Here is an 18,353-nt window from a genome sequence, read left to right as displayed (position 1 = left end):
ACACCAATCTTGATGGGATTAGTACTCATCGTTTTCCAAAAGACCGAACAATGAGAGAAATGGGAGCGCTTCGTGCAAGGCACCCAGAAAAACTGGCAACATGTAACAGACCAAAGCATCATATGCAGGGCTCTCAGCCTGCTGGCGGATCCACATGTGACGTCACGAATCTGGATCAATATGACTCCAGACTCCCTTGGGATTTTCCCAGACACTTTTTTTTTTCTTCTGCTGGAGACAGATGGCCTTGTGCAAAATTACCCTTCTGGATGAGTGTGTAAAGGGACATACTTTCATATTTAAAAAAAAAACCCACTAAATTGGTCCAGGATATGCACTTTAAGCTCAGGGCCAGGGTAAGTGCTTTCATCAAGGTTCAGATATGGAACAGGAGCCCCTTGTGGTAGGCATGCAACAATCAGGCAATGAAACTGTGGTACAAATTGGAAAATTTCAATTTTTTGGGGTGGAAGAATCACGATTACTAGGCGACATGATAGTTTTTTTTCCTAGCTGTAATTGTATCATCTAAACAGCAGAGGGTGGAAGACCATACAATCGAGGGAACGTATGCAATCTCACCATACGCGGAATTTACGGCTCTGTCTCAAAAACATTCAAAAAAACATCTAAAATGAGAAAAAGCTGTTGTACGATCGACTCTACAAATACCGTATTTTCTGGACTATAAGCCGCTACTTTTTTCCTAGGTTTTGAACCATGCGGCTTATACAAAGGTGCGGCTATTCTGTGGATTTTTCTTCCACCGCTAGGGGTGCTCTAAGCGGAAGTAGAATCAAAAATAAGATAGACGAAAAATCAATGCAAAGAAGAATTAGCAGATCTTTAGCAGATAGAACACGCACGACAAATTACTAACTGGTAATTATTTTCAAATCCAGCGAAGATGATTAAAGTGACTTGTGGTTTCAAACACAGGAGAAATGAAGGTAAATAAATACCGGTTATTTTCTCTTGGTTCTGTTCCGTTTTAATCAGCAAAGTTGCTGCCGTGTTAAAAGGCACTGTTCGGAAAGAATCTGTTCAGGTACATACATGTACATTTACAGTACAAAATCGTTCTGTACATGCAGTAAATATCTAATTTTTCAACATAGATATCTGCGGCTTATAGCCCGGTGCGGCTTGTATATCTTTTTTTTAATTTTTTAAAAAAAATAGAGCGGATGCGGCTTATATACAGGTGCGCTCTATAGTCCAGAAAATACGGTAGACATGTTTAAGCCTGGAATATTGAAGCTGATGAATGGGAAATGTTGCTTTTTTGGTAAAATTTAGATATCTGTCTAGAAGTATACTAGGGAAATCGAATCATGACCCCAGTATCGTAAATTGGGCAAATTGTTATGTGCCTACCTTGTGGTCATCAGACTATCGCACTTTGTACCTTTTGACCCGTTCCTCCCGCAGAGTGATCGCTCTCCAAACCTTGACATCATGCCATGTTCTCTACACAGCAGTCGCCTCAGAGAAACCATCAACCATGGATCCAAGAAGCAGCTGTGCGATATATGCCAAGTATTAACCGCATAGAAGAGGCTCCAGAGCTGCATGGATTGTGTGATCCTGCCTGACGGAAGCTGACTCATAAGGGCATGAACCCAAATATCCAGCATGTGGATGTTTAGTTTTGTTTCTCCGACATTACATGCTCTTGGTTTTGCATTTGCTATGAAGGTGTTAGGACTGCATTGTTACTTTGCTGCCTATAATTTCCTGTAATTTGATAACGCTTGCAATTAAAAGTCTGTTTTATTATTACTCCTTTGTGTCATGGCATGCTCACACGTGCATTTTCAAATCCTTTTTGCATATTCATACAGATGGAGATGCTTTCAAAGACTCCATTCTTGTAGAGGTTTTTTTTTTTTAATGGGTAAAATCTACATTTTTAAAAATTCTGTATTACATATGGGCAGGGCTTGAATGAGCAGACAGCACAAAACAAGAACAAAGTAGTCAAATTTGACAAACCTAGAGATGTAAACCTCAGGCTTCTACACAAATATTCTAACACGTGATGTATAAAAATTAATGACCAAGAGCGACATTTAACAAATATTATAATCAATCACTGAAAATATTCAGTGACCCAAAAATTTGCATACTTTCAGAACGATTTAACAAATCTCCAGTAAGGAAGTGCCAATATATTGCGCTGTCAGAATATGATGGACGACTCAGGAGGCCTGGGATTTTGAGGCCGCAGTGCAGTGCTTGTACTTTTCTGGACCAAGATTGGAGCAATTTCTAGAATTGGTTTGAGCTCCTCTTCTTACAGGTGCCAAGCTTCATTGTAACCATCAGCACTGGGGCAACTTTAGTTTTACCTTCTAAATTCTGTCTACTTCCTCTTTCAGAAACGCAGTGGTTAACACCACCGCCCTGTGCACGGGTAAGGCTTTAAATCCACGGAAAGGCAACGGTGCTTAGTAGAGTTGCACAAGGTACTGAAAGTTACATCCCTTCTCAATACAACGTAGTAAACAACTCAATTCTATAAAGCTGAGACTACACGGCTCTTAAAAATAGACCAACCGTATGAGCTGATCTTATATTCTGCCTATTGTTAGGTCAAATTGTGGATGCTAATTTGGCTCTGATGGGTGAGCCACACAAAGTGACTAGTGGAAAAGATGAGCTCAAGCTGACGCATTTGGGCACATTTTGGCTTACTGTGCTGATGACGAGCAGTCGGACCAGGGGGTGGGGGAGGAAAACCCACCCCTGCCAAACAAATTCAAAAAGAAAATCCTTCGGACCTCTACTGGCAGTGGTATTACTATAATGGTACAGCTCTGTGTTTTTACTCCAGAGATATAACTAGCGAATTTAAGTGCCTGAAAAAATATCGGTGCTCAAAACATGAACAGCGTGACTTGAAATTATGAACTGAGGCCATCCTTGAAAAAAAAAAAATCCGTTTCCTGTCCACCGGGTGAGCAAAAAAAATTCAGTCGGGAGGGAGGGATTTTTTTTTTAAATATATGGATGGATAAGAAATCACAATGCTGTGTTTGCTTTTTCTTTCAGTACTTTTTTATTACAAAAGCAGACATTTAATAATATGACAGTTTAATCAACTGAAACTTGTACAAGAACGTTAAGTTAGCATTTTAAATGCTGACTGCAACATTTGCAAAACTTTTACAAAGGTACTTAAAATGTCCGACACATGGACTTTTTGTAGTTCTAAATCGAGCGTTAGGCCTAGTTCGGATGAAATTACACTATTAAAATGATCACTGAATGATTTGTTTTTCTGAATCTTTACTATTTTGTTGTTCGCTAGAATACCATTTTGCGATTTCACACTTAAGCAAATGTTTGAAAACTCCGGATCTCCTTCCTTCATGGTGGCTGCCATTTTTTTGTGCCGCACGGCGCATGCGCAGAGCTGATTCAGTTCAGAGTGCGCGCGCACTCGGCGGAGGCAGTAGCGTGTCGGAGGGAACAGAAGCAGAGATAACGCTTATTTTGTCTCCGGTAAACCAGTCTGCTCTCGCTCAATTACGTGCTGACATCAAGAGACACCGTTGGTTGTAAATGAAATCAAACTGAGTGGTTGGAGTGTATTTTCATACACAAATGGAGAAAAGTTCGCCGAGTGTTTAATTGTGTAGCCCCACTGCAGACCGTTGTCGTTGTTAATTCATAGCATGCTCAGCTGCGTGAATGTGTCATGCACCGAAAATAAGAGATTTACAAGCCAGGAACGCCTCATGATGCAATACGCAAGAAAAGATGATTTACTGCCATTTTACTTTGTATTTGAGTAAAGTGAATAAATAAATGGTCTGTGGAAAATACATTTAATCCTGGGAACTGCGTGCACAGTAGTTTATTTTGTGTTTCCTCCCCCCCGGCTGGCTACTTATTTGTCATGGCTGGCTAGTATGAGCCTTAGTGGAAAGCCCTGGGAATGCGGAAATGTCAAGTTTGATTTTAGATTTACGAACCCGAAAAAAAATGTCGAAAAACCGGCGTTAAAAAAAAAAAAATTTTCAACCGCACAAACGCCACTCACCCGGCCGGTGGACCGGAAACAGGACATTTTTTAATAATGGCCTAATGCTATTTAACTGTACATATGGTGCAAAGTACATTTCTTTGCTAACTGCACTTTTACATATTGCTTGAAATTTTTAGCTTCATAACTGCTCAGTTTAGTTTGATGGCTATAAATGGAACTGCCATAACTAACTTAAGTTGGAGTCAATAATGGAGAAAACCGAGCATTCACAATGTGCTCCCAGAGTCTGGACTGATCGGTGCTACAATGCTCATGATTTCAGAACAAAACCATCTTTTACTTATATAGTTAGTTGGTTTATTTAATTTACAAAAGAGCTTAAAATCGAAGTCATACTTTCATCGACTGACAAAGTGCCGTTTTGGTATCAATAGTCTCTATACCGCATCTGTTCTTGGCACTGAAGTCCAAATTCTGAAATCATAACAACCCTAGTCCTTGTGCCAAACACTACAAAAGGGAGAACATGCTCACACAGATTAATCGGTCCATGTTCAATTCTGAGGAACCAGGACAGCTCAGTTCTAAGTGGGCTATTGGAGCAAACCAAAAATGGACAGTGTGTGTGTGTAGATTTCATGCTGCATGAGATGGTGGACAAACTTACCAACCCTACCAATAGCTACAAGACGAGCCTTGAAATCACTGATGCAGGAGCCAGTCAAACAAAAGAGAATATCTGAAGAGACCGTGTCCTGCATCCTCTGCGCACGATAGTGATCAATCATTAATCAATTCCTCTTTCCCCATTAAACAGGATTCTTGCAATTTTGAACGAAGTACATGCTTTCCGAAGGCAAGTTGTGGAAAATAAAACCAACCCTTGAAGCCCGAAGCACACAGACCCTCAGCATTTAGCCACCCCGTCAAAGCTGTCCACGTCATATCTGCATTCAACAAGCAGCATCTGCCTTTAAAAAGAGAAGAGGCACTAAAAATCACTGGTTTCAGGGCTTGTGGGCCACATTTAACGCCATTAGCATTTTGTACTTATTAAAAATAAAGCGCTCAAGCGAATGGTTTACTGGATTTGTCCATTTGTGAAAAGCGATTATAAAACCGTCCGTCAGTGTGCTTGGTCAGCGCTACCCAACAAGTTCTCAATGAATAAAAAGCGCTTTTAGATTTTAAATTTATTCTCTGCAACATCTCCAACACAAACTGTAGTAGACAGAAAGCGTTCGTTTGTTTGTGCCCCTCCCTTTCAAGCTTTACATCCAGCAATTCAGACTGCAAGTTAAGGGCAAATCAAAAGACCTTGGGAGGGGCAGCCCGTGCTATTCATCCTTTTCCAAATATAAACGGTCATTTTTAAGTGCAAGACTTCATTTACCAACTGAACTTTTGACATGGAAATTATTAATAGACCTTAATATCTAAGGAGTAAGTTGGGAGTAAGTGCCACAGAGGGTTTATGTGGGTCACATGCAGAACGGTAAGAGAAGAGAAAACGGCAATATGACGAGGAGCTTTTAACTGATAAAGACTTCAGAAGGATTGTGGTTTTATTTATACAGAAATGCCAATATAAAAAAGGAAAATGTTTTGTACGCTGCAGAAAAAGAATTAGGTGGATTACTTGCACATAGCCCATTAAAAGTCTAAAAATATGAAAACGCGGAGGCGTCGTGGCTCAGGTGGATAAGGCGCCATACCATAAATCCGGGGACCCGGGTTCGATTCCGACCCGAGGTCACTTCCCGATTCCTCCCTGTCTCTCTCCCGCTCGTTTTTCCTGTCTCTACACTGTCCTATCCAATAAAAGGTGGAAAAAGCCCCAAAAAAAAATCTTAAAAGAAAAATGAAAACGCAATGATCTTCCGTAAGGTTTGTCGACGCTACACTTGATAATGAACACGATGCATTAAGTGGTGTGTCATCTTGATAGTTTGCCAAAGCTGCTTAAAGGTATGCTTGCCTTGCTGCTAAACAAGAGTCTGAGCGTAAAGAGCAAACTCACTCGTCATTCCAATGCCCGTGGCGTGATGCCTCCAGCTAAACTGGTTCCTCTGGATAACGCTCGTGTTGTCTGTACCCTGGTCCTGAGACACTCACTTAAAATGCCAACACTAGCAAAGATTAAAAATGTGAAAGACTCTTCCAGATGCAGCATGTCTACCACTCAAGGCCCAGATTGTACTTAATAGAAAATATAGGATCCTACGAGAAACTTTTTGGCTCTAGCGCACACAATCATGAAAAAGTGAAACAGCTTGCCCAAAGCCAGACACACATTCATCTCTAACTACACGAACACACCAACTCCCTTCACAACGTTTCTGAGGCGCTACCGAGCAAAACTACTGCATGACTCAAAGCTCATCTTAATTTTATTTAAGGATCGTCTCGTTTTGGAGTTAGTTCTTCTGCTTCTAAACTAAGGGAAGCAAAATAACAGGGGAAGGAGACTTGGCAACACGTACGTGTATTTATCTTTGTCCCTCAGGCTTATGAATGTAAACAGCAAGTCAAACCTTTATTCAAAAACACCTGTGGCACTGAATGCAAAAATTGCAACAGGTTTACACCACAGTATGCAAAACCCTTTCCCCATTGCCATTAAATTTGGATATTCAAAATCGGAATGGAGCGTGCACCCAGTAACAGGAAAAGTGAGGACAGTTTTATGCAAAACCACTCAGACCGGCATAAACGCTAAGTACAGCTTGCTTGGTTAAGGGTTTTCTTACATCTTTTACTAGTGTAAAGGGAAAAAAAATGATCATTGAGAAAAGTCACATCTTAAAAGTGCATGAAATGTACAGTTTGGTGGAAGAAATAGGACAGGACGACGATGAAATCTGCTTCATTTTCAACTTCTCCCACACTCCATTTTAGTTTTTTCATTCTGGTTAAAGCAGATACGCAGAGCCATGGCCTCAATTTTTGTTTATAAACGCCTTGAGACATCAAGAACGGCACAGGAGTAGTTTTAAGCATAAACACATCTAATATAGTAATTTTTATGATTAAAATTATTCATATAGGTAGCAGTCAAGTGAATGACCTTGACATCTGTGATGTCATAGCAGGAAGGCTATCGGTCCCGTCGCCATTTCCGCTATACTAAAACACAGCTGACTGCAACTCCGATCCTCCATTTTGAGCTAATTTATCACCATGCCATGTAGATGTGTTGCTGGCGGTGCAGCAACACTACAGAAGGTGGATTTACGTTGCATTCGTGGCTCAAGAATGTTCAAACTGCAAAGATTTGGACGCGTTTTGCGAGAAGTTCACGGGCACATTGGGCGCCTACGAAGTGGTCTCTCCTCTGCTCTGCACATTTTACTGAAGACTCATACGAGACCTCTGATCTGTTGGAGTGTTGGCTACAAGGCTACGTTTACATTAGACCGTATCTGTCTCGTTTTCTTCGCGGATGCACTGTCCGTTTACATTAAACCGCCTGGAAACGCCGGAAACGGGAATCCGCCAGCGTCCACGTATTCAATCCAGATCGTGTCAGCTCCGGTGCTGTGTAAACATTCAGAATACGCGGATACGCTGTGCTGAGCTCTAGCTGGCGTCTCATTGGACAACGTCACTGTGACATCCACCTTCCTGATTCGCTGGCGTTGGTCATGTGATGCGACTGCTGAAAAACAGCGCGGACTTCCGCCTTGTATCACCTTTCATTAAAGAGTATAAAAGTATGAAAATACTGATGCAAATACTGCCCATTGTGTAGTTGTCTTTAGGCTTGCCATCCTTCCACTTGCAAGTGGTAAGTGATATGCGCTGGGATCACACACACAGCGGCTCAGTCCCGAATCACAGCTTGTTCACTTCACTCGCGTGCTCTGTGAGCTGCGCAAGGCCGAAGTGCGCACCCTCCAGAGGGCACTCGCTGTTCAGGGCGGAGTGATTTGGAGCGCAGGATGCCTGCGGAGCCGAGCGTATCCGTGTATTGGTGTTGCTGTGTGCACGCAAATCGTGTATTGGTGTTGCTGTGTGCACACTAATCGTTTTAAAAACGTTAATCTGATGATCCGCTGATACGGTCTAATGTAAACATGGGCCAAGTATTGAAAGAGGGTGCAGTACCAACAATTAAAGGAAAATAAAACCACAAGAAAAGGAAAGTTAGTTCAGTTGCACCAGTTCTCCCGGAGCATGAGCTGAGGATTGTTGCTAAAACCCAGGACGGAACAGGACGACATGACATATCGCTTGGGCAGTGACCTCCCCACGGTTGTTCCCAAAACTGGTGACATCCCATCCTGGGTTTTAGTAATTGCCTGAGCACTCAGTATGGAGAACAAGTGGGCCAGCCGTCTGATTTCTCCGCTGGATATACTTGCCTCAGCAGCAATATCTCACCCTTGCGTGGAAGAAGCGAATGAACGAACAACTGAAAGTCAGATTGTTTCAAAACAACCGTCCACAAGATCGGCCTTCAAGAAGCGAGAACACAGACGGGTAAGCTCCAACTCTCATTTGGATACAACACGTTGTTTACCTGCATTTAGATTAACACATCTAACTTGTATTGTGTGTTAAAGTTACCGGTATAAGATTTAATTTGCTTCAGAATATGATAAGTTCATCGGATTAATTAGCCTTTTACGTTTTATCAGTGAAAATGCATGCATGTACAGGCATAAAAGTTATAACACCCATCCTGTTTTAATGAGAGTCAACCCATAATCAATTCAGTCAAAATCAGTCTTAGTTGAGCAAGTCGGTAACGGTATTTCTTACTTTCACCATAAATTATTCATATATGACTTTGGTCTATAGCTGTCAAAGGACTCGGCCTTAAAACCGGTTCCTGCTGAATAGAATAGAATGCCTTTATTGTCACTGCACAAACGTACAACGAAATTTTAGTTCATCACATGATAGCAAAGCCGCTGCACAAGTATGCGCCGCCACTCTTGAGCAATTCAGCCCAAGGCCGTCCTATGTTAACTTAACTGCATGTCTTAGGACTGTGGGGGAAACCAGAGCACCCGGAGGAAACCCATGCAGACACGGGGAGAACATGCAAACTCCACACAGAAAGGCCCCCGTCGGCCGCTGGGCTCGAACCCAGGACCCTCTTGCTGTGAGGCGACAGTGCTAACCACTACACACACCGTGCCGCTGTGACGTCACGCACTCAGGGCTGGCTGGCTCAGCAGGGCAGCTTGAATGCTAACTTTGCAGTCGATTTTAACTCTCAAATGTATTTTTTTTATTCCCATTTATGCAGCATACAAGAGTCAAGGATGGAGATACTATCCACTCAGAAATGCATTTTAAAATAAAGGGTCTGTGTATCTCCTTTAAGCACTGGACACCGCACTGCTTACCAACGATGTATGCATTGTACCGATAATGACCTGAAAATACATTTTTGTATACGATTGGACCATCTTGAATAATTGTAACATCAGCAGTTTAAGACTTGTGATCATTCCATGGATATGCATTTCTGCTGTCCGAGTCTGAAATATGCATGGCAAAGTGGTGGATCAGTGGGGTAAAGGCTTTGTGCTAATAACTGGAAGGTTGTGCGCTCAAACCCCAACACCACACAGCTGCAATGTTAGGTGCCTGAGCAAGACCCCTACTCCTCAACCGCGCAATTTTTTTTTTTTTAAAGATATTTCTTTGGGCTTTTTTCACCTCTATTGGATAGGACAGTGCAGAAACAGGAAACGAGCGGGAGAGGGGGATTGGGAAATGACCTCGGGTCGGAATCGAACCCGCGTCCCCGGATCCACAGCACCCCATCCACGACGCCCCCAACTACGCAATTTTAAGCTGTTTTATGTCCAAGTTTTAATCAAATGGAACTAAAGGTCAACGAAAACGATTGGTTTCTGCTTAATAAGTCAGACAAGTTAGCGCAACGAACATAATTAAGAATTTCATTGTATGTTTGAACATTTGCATATCAATCAGTTAGGATTATTGCGAACAAACGCCAGGACTAACTGAGCAAGCTAAACTAGCACTACAGCCTACAGTTCACATGGACTATAAAACAGCCCGAGACTAGACACTCTGTACCAAATATGCGATGATTAACGCGCTAAATCCTTCCTTATCGTTCGGTCCTGGTGCCAGCGCGCATGTTAGAGAATTACTGAATATTTGGCACTTTGAAATGTTTTAATGCCTTGTTATAAATACAAAATCATTCAGATACGACATTCCCCATGAAATTTCCAGATGTAGCGCACAAAAAAAAACCCTCCATCTCACCACTAAAGAATCAAAGTACATTTTACAGTAATTCCACTTAAATGAAACCCGACTGCAGAGTCAGCTTCTTGCTTTGAAAGGTTTCTCTAGACCACTATTCCACCATAGAACTGCAGAGACGGTGTTTTAAAACAACTCCCCACTTTCATCTATGGTGAGAAACACCCGGTGTGTTGCAATAAAAAAATAAAATCAAAAGAAACACCACAAAGAGTACAAACTAAACTCTAACTGTGCTCGCAGGCAGAGATTTTGCTTACATCATGTAGGATGTGATTACTGAATTAGGTCCATTACAACTCAAGATGCAACCTTCTCAAATTAATGCTTTCGGCCTTGAAGCTCAGATGATCAACTCTAGCACCCCCCCCACCAAAAAATTTATTTTTAGACCTGATAAATCTATCACCACCTCCGCTTGTTTACTTAAACACCTGCCTACGTTCCACATACACATGCATATGGAACACTGGGGAGGAGAAAGAACATGGAAGCAAAAGCATGAAAATAGTTAACAGGAAACACATGCACAAGCAAAAAAAGAACTTCCTGCTGAAGGATTTTTAAAGGGCGTTGTAAGGTTGAGGCCTGCTGGGACCATTTTCAATCGGTTGGGAACTGGTAGTTTGTTGGGGCTTTTGTTTTTTTTTTTTATTTCCCTTTATTCCCCCCCTACACTTTGCTTGAAGCAAAGAAAAACACGAGAACCACATCTATAAAAGGTTTTAGATCTTAAAACTGTCTGCAATCTGAGTTCAAGCAATGAATGGAGCATTGATATCATGCTTACCCACACACAAAAAATACCCACCAGATCTTTACAAGCATCAGGTCCAATCCTAGGGTTTAGTGACCTTAAAGTCTCCAAGTTCAACCTAACGGTTCATTTGGTGTTTTAGAGCAGCCGAAATCCGTACAGGATTCAAGCAGCAATCTGAAACAATGACCCCTGACAACAAGAACAGCAATTCAGCCCAACATATCACATGAGCTTCATATCACGTTATTACAAAATGCCACGTCCTAGCTGACACGCTTTTAACTGACCTTATGCCTATTTTACTGTCACAGACAGAAGTCTCACATCGTAAAAAGAATTCTTTGGTCGCGAGTTGAAATAAGCGCATACCCTGACATGCTCACCAGCAGCCGATTTAGCGCGACTGCAACCAGTCAGTCAAGTCGTAGCAAAGACAAAAAAAAAAAAAAAAAGTCCTGCCAAAGTCAGAAATCTTTTTATCAAAATCTTAGAGTGCCAGCACTGCTACGATGCTCATCTAAAAGCCACAAAACTGACAAAAAACCATAAGACGACACAAAACTCATTCAACGGACACAAATCTGTAACGGCAATGACAAAACTAAATATTCTGAATGAACAGAAATAATATCCCCATTACCTCAAGCTCGCATTGAAGGTTTCTGTTAACATTCTACAAACTGACATTCGGCTACAGAACTGCAGTGAACCTTTTACTCTCATCATCTTGTACACTAAAGTTATTAAAATAGTGCTAGAAACAAGGGCTAGACCCAACCTGAAGTAGAGAAAACAAATCTGCCTTTGGTACCATAATACGAGCTAGACACTTCAACTTGGATGGCACTCATTGTTGAAATTTCTCTCACAGATGGATTTGTGTAGAGTTTCATTCAGAAGTTTTTCAAATTACAAAAGCTACTAAAAGAGGTCCATAACCTAGAGTGGAAACCACTTGCAGGAATGGCTGAAGGGGGGATTTTTTTTTTTTTATATTAAAACAGCTCAAATCATCTGTATCAATGACCAAGCCCATAATCCTAAAAGCTGAGGTTCAAAGACAGCAAGAATTTAATCCTATTCAGGACTGAAAATGGAGGAGAGAGAGACGGATGTTAAAACTAACGTCCACGGTGTTACATGGGGTGGATAATTCCAAGCTGGTCATATGTTCCTCGCTAAAAGCTGATTTAACATCTGGAAGCACAACAGAGGAACAGATGTTATTATAATAACAATAAAAATCATCTAAGATGAAATGACCAAGTACTATGACACTGATAACCGCCTGTAAGAAACATGATGCCTTTATGTAACCCATCTAGAGGAGTCCTGAATTTGGAAGTGAAGCATTATTTTCAAGCACGGATGCCACGGTGCTGCACGTTCTCAATACAGATGTGGATGCGTGTGACTGAGCAAGCAAACAACGTCTTGTATAAACGTGCAGAACCCAAGTCATGTGTGACTTGGCCTACTAGAACAAGACTGTGCAGAATGAGCACCATCACAGTGATTAAGGTGTCGTTAATACATCAGAAAAGAGAAGAAAAAAAACTCCTCAGAAACTGCCCAGATGTCTGAATATGATCCGACTTCTGACGCCACATACACTACCAAGAGGAAAGGAAGTCAAAAATACTGAGTGTATGGATGGATAAAAAGTGAAAGCCCCAACTGGTTACTCCGCTCATCCATGTTGCCCTAAATGTACTGCCATTAAACACAGGCTCGAAAACAAAGGCCATTTCCCACCGCATGGGAAGCTAATCCGGAGAAACATTATCAGAATATGGTTTTTCCATGGAACCACAGAGCCCAGTGCTAATGTGCTGCTTGGTCAGAGGGAAAAGAAGGAGGGGGGGAAAAAAATCCCTGCAAACGCCATCTTGTTGGTTGCAGCTGCTTGAGGTCGAGAAGACAGAGAGGCATTCAGAGGACGAGGAGGAGCGATTCAGGGCTGTGAACCACACCAGAGCTTAAATGTTACGGAGATTTAGACAAGGTTTAAGGGTGGTGTGGATACAAATTGCAAAATGGCTGTTTTTTTTTTAATCTAAGAGGTGTGCGTGCATGCGTGGAGCGCTTCAGTATTACACCAGACTCCTCTCTCACACAGTAGACACACACACACTGCAGTGACAAACCGGTTCAATCCAACACGTCTTCCATTTTTAAACGGAAAATTCCTGAGAAAAATTTTTGTTTTTGCTCAAACGTCTCTCCTTTTCAGCTCGACAATGTTCCTCGGTGCAGAGAAAGCCGCCCTGTTTCCTCTACACCACCACCAGGGCTGAGATTTCGAGATCACCCAAAAGCCAATCAGCTCATTCCCGGGTTGGTCAAAGTGTTTGATGAGCTTGCAGATCTGATCAAAAAACAACACACACACACACACATTAGCCCTAAAGCGAAGCTGATAAAACGAGAAAGGGCCGAGACCCTGTCAGTCACTCACAAGCCGGCTGGTGCAGGCATCATCCAACACACGCCATTTTTATTCATCATCCTAAATCTATACATACAAATGATCCAGAGATTAAAAGTAAGTGTAAAATGACAACAGAACCAACCATGACAGTCTCCTTATCTTTAACACTCGTGATGTGTGTGTGTGTATTTACTCTACACATGGTAACAAACTCAGTTTATATTTCATACCAAAATAGTCATGCATGCATTAAAGGAGCAAGATATACAAGTGCACCCGAGAACTTTCAGGAACTAAGGGTGAAAACAGGATTCCCAAATTCCAGTTTCACACACCCTGACTTCAACCCTTTCCAGAAATCTATCTACTGATCCCCATACTGGAAATAACCAACACAGGATCAGAACACCACACACATCTGGGGTGGTTAGTGGTAGTGATAGGACTGGGCTTCCTGCACACAAGTAGCCATTTCAGACCCACTACATCCATACAAAACCCTTGATTTGTTCTAATCCTCATACCCAAGTTAAAATTTAGGCAAAAACAGTGTGTGTGTGTGAGGATGGAGGTGTAGCCTGAGCACGAATGGCCGTGAATAGCTAAACAACCTGGTTCCAAGATGGATCTCTATCCGCACCGGAACCCTTCAAATGGTGGACGCAGGTTTCTCTCTCTCTCTCTCTCACAAAATAATAAACACCCACAAATGTTTCCAGTATCGAAAGAGGAAAAAAAAAAAAAAAAAGGTCGCCACTGCTGCTAACAGTAATACGACAAAAACACACACAGACAGACCGGATTATGCAAAGTGCTCCTGAGTGCAGACAGCACTAGCCTGCTAGCTCACACAGGAGGTGCTGACAAGCTCGAATGTTAAACAATTTTCAGGCACATAACCGTGATATATATATTTTTTATTTCTTTATTTTAGAAAGGACTGCCATCTTTCTCCACGGAATACAGCATGGAAAAGCGCACACAGCTCGAGCACCATTAAATCTCTGCCATTGTCAGCGAGTTTAGCTTTAGCAGCTCTTCCTCCACCCTGTCACACAAGCAGGGAAGTCAATCAACTCAATTAGCCGACTAGCTAGCTAGCACTAGCTAGCACCCTCTCTCTCCTTCTCTAATGCAAATAATATTTGAATACAAGTCAAGTAAAATGTCCACAGCTGCGCTCTTACCCGTTTTCAGTCGTGGGAATCCGTTGTTTATATCGCATTGACTGGAAACAGCAGAGATAAAGAGTTCCCCGTTTCTCTCCGTCGAGCTAGCGAGCTTCACCGAGGAGCGCCACTCCCCGCACCCAGCTTTCGATACGCCAAACGGTGGGGACACACCGGCACGTTTCTTTCTCTCTCTCCCTCTCTCACACACTCATTCATTCACACATTTCATTCATACATACATACATACACTCATACACTCACTCATGCATACACACACACAACATGCGCGCACACAAAAAAAAAATCAGTTGGAAGCTAGGCGTCTTTTTGTGCCGTTGACTCAAACTTGTTTAACTCCGGCCCCTATCCAAACGTAGCCTCCCTTTCTGCCCCGCTGTCGGTCGTTCTGTCTCTCTCCTGCGCTGCACTTTTCTTTCTTCCTTCCTTCCTTTCTTTCTTTCTCCTCACCGCGGTCTTTCAGGCGCTTCCTCCGGCCATCAAACGGCAGAGCTGGGCGCGGTAACCCTGCGTCTCGCTCTGGGAAACCCCACGCTCCGCCCTACGTCATCACGTAACGCGCGCGCAACCCATCTGGGGACTGTAGCTAGTGAAAGCTACTGCTCCAACCTTCCTCTTCAGCATCCGCACTTTCCACATCGCTCACTCCATTATTAACAGGCTTTCTAAAGCTTCTTACAAAATACACCAAATATTATTATAATACACTACTGTTCAAAAGTTTGGGGTCACCCAGACAATTTTGTGTTTTCCATGAAAAGTCACACTTTGATTTCCCACCATAAGTTGTAAAATGAATAGAAAATATAGTCGAGACATTGTTCTGGCCATTTTGAGCATTTAATCGACCCCACAAATGTGATGCTCCAGAAACTCAATCTGCTCAAAGGAAGGTCAGTTTTATAGCTTCTCTAAAGAGCTCAACTGTTTTCAGCTGTGCTAACATGATTGTACAAGGGTTTTCTAATCATCCATTAGCCTTCTGAGGCAATGAGCAAACACATTGTACCATTAGAACACTGGAGTGAGAGTTGCTGGAAATGGGCCTCTATGGAGCACTTGCATGTGACGTCACAGCCAATCCAGATTGTGACAGACGCCATCTTGTCGGTCAAACGCCATATTCCACCTTCTACTTCTGCTTTTACTTCTACCTTTTCTTCTGGAAAACCCTACTATATTGAGGTATTTCACCTGACGTCACAGGGTCACGTGACGCCCCGGTGTCCACCATTTTGGACGGCAAGCTAGCTAATGTCAACAACAGTAGCTGGTATGTTACTGTAGCAATATTTACGTTCAGTCATTTGGATGACTGTTAAAACCTTTCAGCCTCAAGTTTTTCCTTTACTGGATTTACTAGTTTACTGAGCTAGCGCGCGATGGCTCCCGGCTTGGCCGGCGAGCGCGCGATGGCTCCCGGCTTGGCCGGAGAGCGCCGCGATGGCTCCCGGCTTGCCCGAGCGCGCTAGCTCAGTAAACTAGTAAATCCAGTAAAGGAAAAACTTGAGGCTGAAAGGTTTTAACAGTCATCCAAATGACTGAACGTAAATATTGCTACAGTAACATACTAGCTACGATGTTGTTGACATTAGCTAGTGCTAACAGCTAGTTGCTAATACAGTGCTACAACTACACCGACCCTAATAATACAGTTCTTGGTCATTGCCTGGTAACAGCAAATTTATAACGGGCCATGTCTCAACAGACTAAGAAGTTATTTCAATGACATTTAATAACATTTTGTTTATCCTGAGGACCGAAAGTAAATGAAAATGTGAACAAACCTTAGCTGTAATAAGATGGCGACCACCGGCTCCAGGGACGACCCGCTGATGTAGGCATGTTACCCAGCCTGACACAAAATATTTGTAGGCATCCAAACTCTTATACGCTTTCAGATCAATACCTGTGTATGGCGATGGGTTTTTAACGACATAGGTATACAGATCATGTGGGCCGAAGTCAGGTAAAGACGAGGGCTTCGTGTACTTCCGTACGTCAGTGAACAATCCTGGTGGAAGCAGGTAAACGTCGTTCTCTAAGCCTGCTAACCTCAATTTTTGCAAATACCTCTCCCTCTGCTCGCCCTGTAAATGCCCTACGTCGCTGGATAGTGAAGGTGTTTTCTGCATCTCGCTCCTTTTTCTTTTATGTTTTTCGTTTGTCGCCTTCCTCGCATTCAAACTGATTCGAGCCGTGACGTCCAAAATGGCAGCATCACATGACTTGGTCACGTGAGTGAAATACCTCAATACAGTTCTACTACAACGGCTGCGGCTACAAGCTCTCCCTACCTGTGCACGTTTTTTATGTTTTTTGTGTGCATTTTTGCGTGTTGTTCGTCTGTACCGGACTTCAATATCCACTACAACCGTATGGACTTACTGGACATTGGTTTCCAGCAGAAAATGACGGTTTGTAGCGATTTCCATCGCATGCACAACATTCCGGACGAGATAGCGAGACCAGCGGGGTCTCCGTGGATTGTTATCGGAAGCAAAGCGAAGGAGGCGGTGCCGGGAGCGGAAGCAAAAGCGAGGCTGCAGAGCCGGCCTGTTGACTAAGCTCAGAAAACAGCCACTCAAATCTCCACTGCCAAGCCTCTACCTCTCCAACGCCAGATCCATGTAAACAACACGGACGATTTGGAATTACCTTATTCTATTCTATAATCGGCTGGTCAGTGCTATACTCAATACTTAAGTGACTTACCCATCCAATGAGGATTCTTGTTTACAAGATGCCACATCTGAGTCGCTGACAAATCCTGAATTTCTGTAAAGATAACTGTCCAGAGATTTATAGGCACGCAGTGCTTCACCACTGAACAGCGAGGGAAAGTTAATGAGGTAATTATACATGGGTATTCCGCTGGCAGTTCAAAATCCGGTCGTGAAAACTCCGTCCGGTAAGCCATAAGGGTCACTAATCTGTAGGTCGTTTATTTTAGACATATATCTAGTTATCTGTTCATTAGAAAAATGAGCCGTGTAGTCCGTCAGTTGAAATTGATCCATTCTGTACACGAGTGCAGCAGTATTCAGCGGTGTTTTTGACCGACAAGATGGCGGTTGTGTACTTTCCGGTTACATGACTGCAAGATCTCTATACACCCAGAGGCATATCACCTGCGGGGGATGCGTACGTTTCATCCCCCCCACTTTTGTTGAAACACAATTTCATCCCCCGCACTTTTGTCAGATTAAAATGACATCATTATGAAAATTATACAGCTACTATAAAATGTGTAACAAGGAAGTAAACTATTGCCATAACGTTAGACAAAAAACAGCCACGCAACGGACTCAAAACAGTTTTTCCTCACCCGACCAATCAGCAGTTGCATGAATATAATAGCCAGTTTGCGTAGCGTGCCGAAAGCGCTCAATAATACAGTATCTGTCTGCAGAGCTGCAGAGCCAACACCAGTTTTGCCGCTCCTGATTCACCGTTCCAGGTTTGACATCGCATGCGGTGCTTACTGTGCCTGGCTCTGCACACAAACCCTTCTCAAAGCGCTTGCGATGCCATCGTTCAAACAGTTGTCCCAGATGCCATGCCCTAAAAGACTGTGTTAAATTCCATAGGACTATTTTATGCATTAAACCTGATGTAATGCATGATGCAAACAAGTTTTGTACACGAGTTTGAATAATTAAAGACATTAAAAGCAGGAACTGCCCCGTCTTATTTGAATGCTATAGAGTGCTTCGAGGTCAG

The 18,353-nt window shown here is 42.7% G+C and overlaps 1 protein-coding gene across 2 annotated transcripts in view; it reads right to left on the bottom strand.

The window, feature by feature from the left end:
- Positions 1–15,159, bottom strand: part of gnb1a (guanine nucleotide binding protein (G protein), beta polypeptide 1a) — a 42,681-nt gene extending 27,522 nt beyond the window's left edge. For both annotated transcript variants that reach the window (XM_060931649.1, XM_060931650.1), the window contains exon 1: positions 14,628–15,159. The gene's annotated coding sequence lies outside the window, so the exon portion shown is untranslated. The remainder of the gene's footprint in view (positions 1–14,627) is intronic.
- Positions 15,160–18,353: the final 3,194 nt, after the last annotated feature.

This window comes from Neoarius graeffei, chromosome 10, assembly GCF_027579695.1.
Source record: "Neoarius graeffei isolate fNeoGra1 chromosome 10, fNeoGra1.pri, whole genome shotgun sequence".
Classification (NCBI taxonomy): domain Eukaryota; kingdom Metazoa; phylum Chordata; class Actinopteri; order Siluriformes; family Ariidae; genus Neoarius; species Neoarius graeffei.
Note: the sequence above shows the minus strand (reverse complement) of the source record. Positions and strands in the feature narration are given on the sequence as shown.